The sequence below is a fragment of the Salvelinus sp. IW2-2015 genome, linkage group LG10, assembly GCF_002910315.2.
Source record: "Salvelinus sp. IW2-2015 linkage group LG10, ASM291031v2, whole genome shotgun sequence".
NCBI classification, from domain to species: Eukaryota; Metazoa; Chordata; class Actinopteri; order Salmoniformes; family Salmonidae; genus Salvelinus; species Salvelinus sp. IW2-2015.
In genome coordinates, this window is record NC_036850.1 from 14,379,778 (window position 1) to 14,390,706 (window position 10,929).

At 45.5% G+C, this 10,929-nt stretch overlaps 1 pseudogene; it reads left to right on the forward strand.

Moving 5' to 3' along the window:
• Positions 1–349: 349 nt before the first annotated feature.
• Positions 350–10,929, forward strand: part of LOC111969109 (potassium/sodium hyperpolarization-activated cyclic nucleotide-gated channel 4-like) — a 44,759-nt pseudogene continuing 34,179 nt past the window's right edge.

Sequence of the window (10,929 nt, forward strand, 5' to 3'; positions counted from 1 at the left end):
GGCTCTGGGGCCGAGGTTGGGGTGTGAGGCTGGGGCTACATGGGGCTGGGGGTTGAGATTGGGGTCTGGGGAAGGGAGCGGCAAGGTGACAGTGTAGCCTGCAATGTGACTGACTGCTAATATAATGGCAGCTACGGTAGTACATTAGGTTAGCTCTTCATCTGGTTTAGGAGACCCAGCTGTTCACTGGTGATGTGTGTATAGGAGGCACCCAGCACTGCGCTGTTCACGCTCCCACATCATCACTCAGTGGTTGACTGATAGAAGAACCCTAGACATGACATGGGAGATACAGTACATAGATAACAATGAATCATGATAATAAAGATGGCTGCAATTCGGGTGCGAAATGGCAGGCAGGCAGGAAGTAGAGAATGGTGATCCAGCTGCATGTAGTCTGGGGGATGAGAGCAGGCTGGAGAGCAGTCTGTGGGTGCATCCCAAATGGCACATTATTCTATGGGCCCTGGTCAAAAGTAGTGCACTATTTATATAGAATCGGATGCCATTTCAGACARAGCCTGTGTCTATGCCCTGTGTTCTCCTCTGATAGGCCTATGGACTGTGCACAGTGGTCCTTTTGTTTTTGTGGAGGGCACAGTGAGTTGCTGACTGCGCTGCTTGCGGAGTATCCTTGTGGAGTCTTTTATTCCCCRGAGCAGGTAACTAACYGGCCGTGCTCTGTTCTGCTTCTACTCTGCTCTGGGGAGGGACTCTGCTGTGTGTGAAGAACTCTGTGCYCTGCGACCAGGGACAAGGACAGGGACAGGGACACTGTGCCTCTCTACTGGTGGTGGCAGCCAGCAGCACCTTAAATAGAAAAAATGGTAATATGCTACAGGGGTGCTGGGCGGTGGGGAGAGTCTTCTCCGACTCCTTCAAARGTTCGGTCTCCCTTGTACTGCTGTTTATTCTGCAGTGGCTACGTTGATTAGATTGTTGATATTCATAAGAGAACGATTGAGTATCCAAAACTGATACATATTTTAGATGGGCTTATTGCTTGATCTCTAGCTTTGCTGTGTGGCTTTGTTTTATTATGGGGTCTTAGTATTTGTCTTTGGAAGTGGTTCATTTTTCATGKATAAYCGGTACATTGCATGTGTTTTCCAGTCACTGGTCACAGTGGAYGTCATTATACYCTTGACAGTTACCAGTATGCATTCTCAGTCTATATGCAAAAGGATTGGACTCTTCTTAGTTGTCGAATCCCAGAATTTACGATCTATTAACTCTGACTTGAATATAGCTAAGGCCTTAGACAGTATAGATCTCTACCAGCTTCAGCATCAGAGGTCAAACCTGTCTCTGCTCTGGAGTTTAGGTGCAGCTGGGAGACTCTTACAGAACAGGGTTTTTCAGCTGGATGAAATTCCTGCAGTGGTCCAGCATCACCTGGCTATTGTAGTCTTATTAATGGTATTATTCATATGTTTTGCACTATTAGGAAAGGGCTGTTCCTTACATTAGATTCCCCTTTCTCATGTTGGTGTTTAGTAAATCAATTTGGTGCTTTCTCTCCGGTGAATTCTTCTTACGACAACGGCAGTGCTCAGGACTGATAAAACGGTCAGTCTCACCTAAAAATAGTCACTTTCGACTGTGTAGCCCAGTGTCAGTGATGTGCTCCCTGCTCGCAGTGAGCCCGCCGGCTGTGCTTAGCAAAGTCAGTGCCGTCATTGCAGTTCATCGGAGCGGGGTGTCAACAAACAACCCTTTTAACCCGATTCTCTCCTGGACACTTCAATTTCCCCCTGTTATTGTCTCATAGTGTGCCATCTGGCCCAATGGAGACCTGTCTTGCACAATTGCTATGCAATGTGTTTTGTAGCCTTCTGTGTGTATGTGTATGTGTATGTGTGTGTGTGTGTTGTCTTGTCCTTTTGGCAAAATTTGCTGTCTGGAAAATGTATGGCTGTGTTGTCCTTGTAATAGACTAACATGCTTCATTTTCACTCATCACTCGCCTATCAGAACAGGCCTAAGGGTWAATGGATTCCCGCCACTGCACACACCAACAGACACAAACATACAAATACACACACACACTTACACACACTTACAGTTACACACTAAGACGGGTTAGAGTAGCCAGTGGCCAGTAGTCAAATTGATGCAAGCAGTGTGTGCTGCTTGTGTCTAATGTGACATGGGGCCGCARCCTCAGGCAAATGGTGAATCAGCACGTTTGATGAGGATTCCTCATCCTCACACAAAACAGCCTCTCACAAGAACTAGGTAAGGGAGAGAAAAAAACACACAAAACAAGCGCATTAATTATTCAAGAGGGGAACTGCTTTTCATATTCATAAATAGATCAACATCAGTCATTCAATCAGCCAGAGTCACATTTACAGTGGGAATGACTGTGCTGCTGCTCTCTGGGAAGAGCAGGGAGGAACAGGAACACCACACACTGTTGTTCTACTGTCCTCATTCAGTCCGACGCCATGCCGAACGAACACACACACACACACACTGCTCCTCATTCAGTCTGACGCCATGCCGAACGAACACACACACACACACTGCTCCTCATTCAGTCTGACGCCATGCCGAACGAACACACACACACACACTGCTCCTCATTCAGTCTGACGCCATGCCGACGAAACACACCACAACACACACATGCTCCTCATTCAGTCTGACGCCATGCCGAATGAAGAGGACACACACACACACACACACACACACACACACACACACACACACACACACCACACACACACACACACACACACACACACACACACACACACACACACACACACACACACACACACACACACACTGCTCCTCATTGCTGTCTCTGTCTGCAAGACTAGTGTACCCGACATGACAGACAACCTACCTGGATGCCATGCCATCGCTCTCCCAGTGTGTCTGCCAACAGGTAGAGACAGCACCCCGCGGGCAACGCACACACACACACACACACACAAACCGTCTGTAGATCCTTTATGCCTTTTCAACATGTTCATGTTGGGTGAGAGTAGTGTGTGTGAGTAGCTCACTGTGGGTGATGTCAGAGCCCCAGTGTGACGGTGACACCAGGCTGGGCTAGTGTGGCCCCAGGTAGCTCCAGGACAGGGTGGCGAGTGGGAGAGAGGTTTATCTTGTAGCAGGAGGCACTCGGAGGGTAAAAACATGGCTCTGCAGTCCTTGGTCTCTTCCCAGGAGAGCAGACGGTGTGGTGTGTACCGTACCTCTGTCTCTGTAGACGAGCAGGCATGGAAATGTCACGGTCTGTCGTCATGACAGTGAGCAGTCCCTCCCCAGCACTATAACAACTCAGGTGTAAGCTATGCAACCGGGGTCATTTCCCCTCTCGCTCCCTCTCTATCGCTCCCTCCCTCTCTGGATCTCTCTCTCTCTCCTCCCTCAAACTCTCCCTCTCTCTATCGCTCCCTCCCTCTCTGGATCTCTCTCCTCCCTCAAACTCTCCCTCTCTCTATCGCGCCCTCTCTATGGCGCTCTCCCTATCATCCTTCTCCTCCCCCTCTCTCTCCCTACACCGCAGCAGCGTACCCCTGCCTGCACTGATATCACCATGAAGGACGCTGCCTTTTGTTTTATAAAGGGAAAAGCTATCAATCCACAAGTCAGTGCTTTCAGACAGACATAGAGATAGGGCTTTTGTGCCTTTGCGATGTTCGTCCACCACCCTGCCCTGCGCTGCGCTCACTGCTCAGTCTATCTATATTTATAGAACAATGTTCCTTTATGTCAGGATAGAAAACATAGTAAATGGATCCCTGCTATGTTTAGGTGGGCTGACCCCCATCAGAAGGCAATAGCAAGAGTGAAAAGGAAAAAGAGCACACACACACACACACACACACACACACACACAGAGACACAACTCACGCACATTTACACAGAACCAGATGAGTGTCCTTGATTCTCGAATAGAAATACTAATACATACACTACATGACCAAAAGTATATGGACACCTGCGCGTCAAATATCTCATTCCAAAATCATGAGCATTAATATGGAGTTGCCCCTCTTTGCTGCTATTAGCCTCCACTCTTCTGGGAAGGATTTCCACTAGATGTTGGAACATTACTGTGGGGACTTGCTTCCATTCACCCACAAGAGCATTGTTGAGGTCGGGCACTGATGTTGGGCGATTAGGCCTGGCTCGCAGTCGGTGTTCCAATTCATCCCAAAGGTGTTCAATGGGGTTGAGGTCAGGGCTCTGTGCATGCCAGTAAAGTACTTCCACACTGATCTCAAAAAAAAATCTGTATGGACCTCGCTTTGTGCACGGGTCATTGTCATGCTGAAACAGGAAAGGCCTTCCCCAAACTGTTGCCACAAAGTTGGAAGCACAGAATCATCTAGAATGTCATTGTATGCTGTAGGGTTAAGATTTCCCTTCACTGGAACTAAGGGGCCTAGCCGAACCATGAAAAACAGTCCCAGACCATTATTCCTCCTCCACCAAACTTTACAGTTGGCCCTATGCATTTGGGCAGGTAGTGTTCTTCTGGCATCCGCCAAACCCAGATTTGTCCGTTTGAATGCCAGATGGTGAAGCGTGATTCATCACTCCAGAGGACACGTTTCCGCTGCTCCAGAGTCCAATGGTGGAATCCAGAGTCCATCTCTAGCAGGGCAGACATTTGATGAACTGACTTGTTGGAAAGGTGGCATCCTATGACGGTGCCATGTTGAAAGTCACTGAGCTCTTCAGTAATGCCATTCTACTGCCAATGTTTGTCTATGGAGATTGCATGGCTGTGTGCACGATTTTAAACACCTGTCAGCAACGGGTGTGGCTGAAATAATTTCAAGGGGTGTTCACATACTTTTGTATATATAGRGTAGGTTTCCATCCAATTGACGACAGATTTTCATGCGAATTTTCAAAAATCTGCATAAAAACAATTTATTGTTTTATTGCATTTTCCCACCAGAGATGTCTTTCCGTCTAAATGGACTTGTTGCGGATAAAATGTTGTGCATAATGATGTAGTGCACATAAAAATTACTTTAGCAGTTATATTCACGTAGCATTTTCAACTCTACCGATGGTTTTGTCACAAAAACAATGTCTGTTATAAAGCAAATGTACCCGCTCTGGTCTTGCCACATGTACTCTAGTCAACAGTTCCTAGCCTACATGATGAGATTATTATGGACAAGAACCAGATCATTTTTATTTGGCAAACCGGCAAACAAGCATCAATCATCATGTCACCAGAATCAGACCATCAATATTTATTGGAAAGGAGCATCAAGATCATTGCGCACTTTCACCACCCTGTGAAGTTCCTCATAACTTATTTAATCTGTAGTTTAATAAACTGCATGGTTTCCCGAGTCGTAGTGGGAGGAACACACAACATATCATCACTTGACTCCAAGTTTACTTCGATATGATGGTTATTATATCAATATTTGTGCATAAAGGCGTTTTTACAGGCATTTCTCACATAATACATTTTACAAACACAAAAATAGCTCACCTTGTCTTTAGTTTTTTCATCATTTGAAAGTTTACTGACAAATTAGCTGTTTCCATCGGGCCTGTCTTTCATTTTTTTATCCAACATGTACCTTACTCGCATAAAAAGGTTGGATGGAAACCTGGTTAGTAGCTAGATTTCCATCCAATTGGTGACAGATGGTAGTGTGAATACTCTAAAGTCTGTATAAAACAATATGCACATTTTTCCACCAGAGATGTTTCCATCAAATTCACTTGTTGCGGATATATCGCTGTGCGTGATGGCGTAGTGCACATAAAACATATATTTTGCGGTGAAATTCCCATGTACTGCTTCAAAAACTTGATTGAAATGTGTTTTCATTGCATTTTCAACTCTACTGATGATTTTGCCACAAAAAACTATTGCGTTATATAGCGAATGTGCCCACTCTGGTCTTGGCTCGCACGCTTTAGCCAACAGGTCACAGATACAGTGCGGGTATAGCCTACTTCATGATGCGATTATTATGGACAAAGAGAAAGATTATTTMTATTTGTCAAATMGCAGCCAAGCATCGATCATCATGACACCAGAATAAGACCCTCAATATTTATTGGAAAGGAGCATCAAACTCATCACCTTGCACATTAATCACCCTGTGAAGTTCCTCATAACTTATTTAATCTGTAGCTTAATAAACTGCATGCTTTCCAGAGTCGTAGTGGGAGGACCACACAACATATCATCCTCACCAGTTGATTAATTAAATCAATATTTGCGCATAAAGGCGTTTCCACCGCCATTTCTTGCATAATTAATTTTACAGACACAAAAAGATCCCATCTTGTCTAATGTGTTTTGTTTTGGAACGTTTAARGACAAATTTGCTGTTTTCATCAATCCTCTCGTGAAATGTTTTATCCGACCCTCGCATTAAAAGGTTGGATGGAAAGCTGGTTGTTTGTTCCACAATATTTTCATCGTGGGTCACAACCTTCATGACCACGGTTGTGAATCTCTGATTCACGGTTTACAAAAATACACACACACACACCTGCGTGTGCACACAAGCACACACACACACACTCACTCACACACACATGCACGCACACACTCACATTGAGGAGACTTAGAGACATGACGTATCGGGGAACAGACACACGGTTGATGTCTGTAGTAGGCTATAGTATGTACAGTTCATGACCAGTGGCTTGGGAAGGCTGTTGACCACAAATACCCCATTACTTTATCCAAGGGAACAGGTGGAGTTCACACAGGTGTGTGTCTCCTCTCTTGGCCCCAGGCCCTCTCAGGGGATCCTGACATGTTCAGGAGCCCTCCTCCCCTGCCTCTCCACAGCCTTCCCCTGTCTCTTCTCAGCCTCCCATCTCTCTCTCTCTCTCTGTCTCTCTGTCTCTCTGTCTCTCTGTCTCTGTCCAAACAGACAAGACAGTCAAGACAGTCTGCCAGCTGGGCTTTTTCTACTTCCTGATGTCTGTGTTCGTTTCTTCACGACCCAGTTTAAACTAACAGTCAAGTCCTCTGAGGTCACCATGAAACTGGCAGAAAAGTGGCGAGGACAATGAGCAGGTGTTGGNCAGTCAAGTCCTCTGAGGTCACCATGAAACTGGCAGAAAAGTGGCGAGGACAATGAGCAGGTGTTGGCACGAAAATAAATGGATATATTAGCACATAGTGATTGCAGCGYCATTAAGGGCRYTTGGTGCACCTCCAGCCRGTRAGCAAGCTGTTTTGTGTTCATGATGTCAACTCACATACTTCTTCCTGACATGGGGAATACGAAGAGTAAATGTCATTACCCGTGTACATGTTATTTCCTTTGAAGTTTTGTCTTGTCCTCTTGGGCTTTAAATCTTAACATCAGCAAACACAGTGGCAGAAACGTCTTTCTAAATATAACTCCGCTTGACTAGAAACTGAAACCGTGGATACGCTTTTACTTTGAAGAAATACTATTACTGCCACTGTTTCGTGTGTCAGTGTGTAAGCGAGAGGGCGTTTAGTGTGTGTCAGTGTGTGCGTGCATGTGTGTGTGAGTGAGTGTGTGTGTGTGTGTGCTTGTGTGCACACGCAGGTGTGTGTGTGTGTATTTTTGTAAACCGTAATCCATGGCTCAACTGTCTTAGACAGCTGTGTGTGTAATATCTCTGTAATGAATGTTTATTTCAAAGTAATGTAACGTGTCCACAGACAGGCAGCACAGTGATCTCAGAGGCAATTGGAATGTTCATCTCCACTGAGAGGCATCACAGCAAAGCAACTATCAACATTGTGAATAGTATATTTTTCATTCTTCTGGGTCTCTGCTTTAAATTGGTTTTGCCCTGAGATGGATTTTTATGGGGCCAGTTAAACTTGAGTGGTTAAATCATCCTGCCCTACCCGCAAGAACCAGTTCACAATGCGTGACGCGCTCCCTCTGTACCATCTATAGAGCACCAAGGATACTGTATATCAACATTTATACAACACAACCAATCTGGATTCAATTACAAAGCGGGCGGAGAGTCTAATTTATAACCAAACTGCGACTGGGAAGATGGACAATGTCACCCAACACTTTGTAATCAACATTTAACCCTCGTTGACCTTTTTAAATGTGCGCCCAGCAACCACAAGCAGGAGACAAATAGGTTACACATCAAGACAGACTGGGAGATGTGGGCTAGGCTGCATGTGTGGGCCATTACTCCTTCACMAGAGCCACAGTCGGATAGCCATGTGACAGCCATGAGTCACACAGGTTCAAACTGGCCGTATCGGGGATTTAACAGTTAGTTTAATTCAATATTTCATATATATWTWTTTTTTAAAGGCCTTCAAAGACAGGATTTAGTGGTGGGTAAAGACACATGGCCATAGTGTACACAATCCTAAACCACATTCATTATTGAAAATGTTGAATGTCAGTGGCGGTATAAAGCAGTTCAGTACAGTACAGTCTATGTGATCGTTTAAAACGAACCGCTCATCCAAGTTAGCTGCTGTAGCTTATGTACATTTATTGTGATCAGTGGTAGCGGTTCTTCTCAGGGAGAGGTAGCTGTTGATCTTCTTTTCTCCTAAATCCTCTCGCCCCAATTCCTGTCTCTCCCAGGTGCTGCTGGAGTTGACTATACTGCTACTGATTGTGGGGAACCTGATCAACATCCCTATGTGGTTCTTCCTGTTCTCCCCCAGGTTCTAAGCCATCTGTGGTTCCTCATGTTCTCTCCCAGGCTCTAAGCTCTCTGTGGTTCCTCCTGTTCTAGGTTCTACTGGGACCTGACCATGCTGCTGCTGATGGTGGGGAACCTGATCGTCATCCCGGTGGGCATCACCTTCTTCAAAGACGAACACACGCCCCCCTGGATCATCTTCAACGTGATCTCAGACACCTTCTTRCTCATGGACCTGGTGCTCAACTTCCGCACMGGCATCGTCAAGGAGGACAACACCGAGATCATCCTGGACCCACAACAGATCAAGATCAAGTACCTGAGGAGCTGGTTCGTGGTGGACTTCATCTCCTCCATACCTGTGGACTACATCTTCCTCATCGTGGAGACGCGCATCGACTCAGACTTCTACAAGACGGCCCGGGCGCTGAGGATCGTCCGCTTCACCAAGATCCTCAGCCTGCTCAGACTGCTCAGGCTGTCCAGGCTCATCAGATACATCCACCAGTGGGAGGAGGTAGGGTACTGTAGGAGGGTGTGTGTTTGTGTGTTGTGTTCGTACGTACAATATGTGCGCGTGAGAGAGGGGAGATTATTATAATCCATAGTATATCTACCAAACACAGAATACCTACACATGAACACGGACCGTCTTTACCACAGTCGACTGTCCTCTATAGAGTATAGCTCCTCAGAGAGAGATAACATTGTTTACTGAGATCCATAATGTGTTACCTTTCCGCTGGGGTTGGGCTAGAGGAAGCTACTCTAGCTAGCTGTGTCTGATTAGATCCACTAGTGAGGCAAGGTGAAGAGGCTTTTTGCTTTACCTCATCCACCAGTGAGATGATGAAGAGAGAAACGTTGATTACTGTTCTGTGCAGCAGCAGTCTATCTACCCGGCTGACGAAGGGAGTCTAGAGAGAGAGAGAGAGAGAGAGAGAGAGAGAGAGAGAGAGCCTCTGCTGCTGCTGAAAATACAGGGATGATTATAATTGCCGTAATAATTAGAAATGTTCCCGTCCCTCCCTGGGTGTATCCTTGAGCACTGTCCCAGAAGTAAGAGGTGCAAAGTGAAGCAGCAGAGCCCAGCAGGAGATGCATTCACTCAGTCAGTCAGTCAGGAGACAGAGACACTCCTTCACCACCAGGAAAGCAGGGCGCACGCAGACCCAGGCACCGCCACAGTGAATTTACATAGCAGCCAACAGATGGGGCTCCCTGCCCAACCACTGCCATTCATGCTCTAGCATTTACAAACATTGTATTTGTCTAAACTGCACATTATTACTCTATTTGAAGCCTTGTCATGCACTCTTAGAAAAAGGGTTATTCGGCTGTCCCCATAGGAGAACCCTTTTTGGTTCCAAGTAGAACTCTTTTGGGTTCCATTTAGAACCCTCTGGGCTACAATGAACCTAATAGGGTTCTGCCTGAAACCCAAAAGGGTTCTTCAAAGGTTTATCCTATGGGGACAGGCGAAGAATCCTTTTAGGGACTAGATAGCACAATTTTTTCAAAGATTGTGGAGCATTGTTTATTTTTTATTTTAATATTGCAGATAGAAGCCACAATCTAACAATGTAATTGTCTGCATCATTTCCAACCGCCCATATATATTTTTTCAAATATATTTTCCTTTATTATTTCCCCTAACCCTCCACCCCTCCCCTAATTGGAGTAAACTAATGGACAATAACACTTAGGCTTCTACTTCCAGCTTATACATACTATATACATTTTACTGARWCAGTATATTTTACAATAGTTATATTTTGTTTGTTTTTAGTCTCATCCTTCAGTGTGGAGTATTGTTTGTACCATTGAAATGTTTGTCAGGACAGGTTCCCTCTCCTTCTCTCTTCTACAGTACCACTTAGAGAGAATGATTGTGTCCACCCCTATAATGTTTTTTGATCACGGCTCTATTCAGCTCTCAAAACCAACTGAGGCGCTCTCTTTCACAGTTGTTGTAAAATGCCTTCAAATCCCTGCTGGGTGTGTTCACCTGAGAGTTTTACTCTGCATGAACAATGGGGGGAGTTTGAATAGCTGGCTGATTGCCAAACAGACCACAACACTAAACCACACCATACCCAGGGGGTTTTAAAAGGGSCCTTTCAACCACATCCACAGACAGTTTGAGGCTGTACCACTCAGGTTGTCAAGTATACATCAAAGAGGCAGCATTGCTAGTAAATGAATCTCATCACCATCAAACCCATTTGTCTTTATGTCTTCATGTGAACTGGGAACTGGGGCTGATATGAGGGGCTAGCCAACACAGAGGCAGATTCTATTTGTATG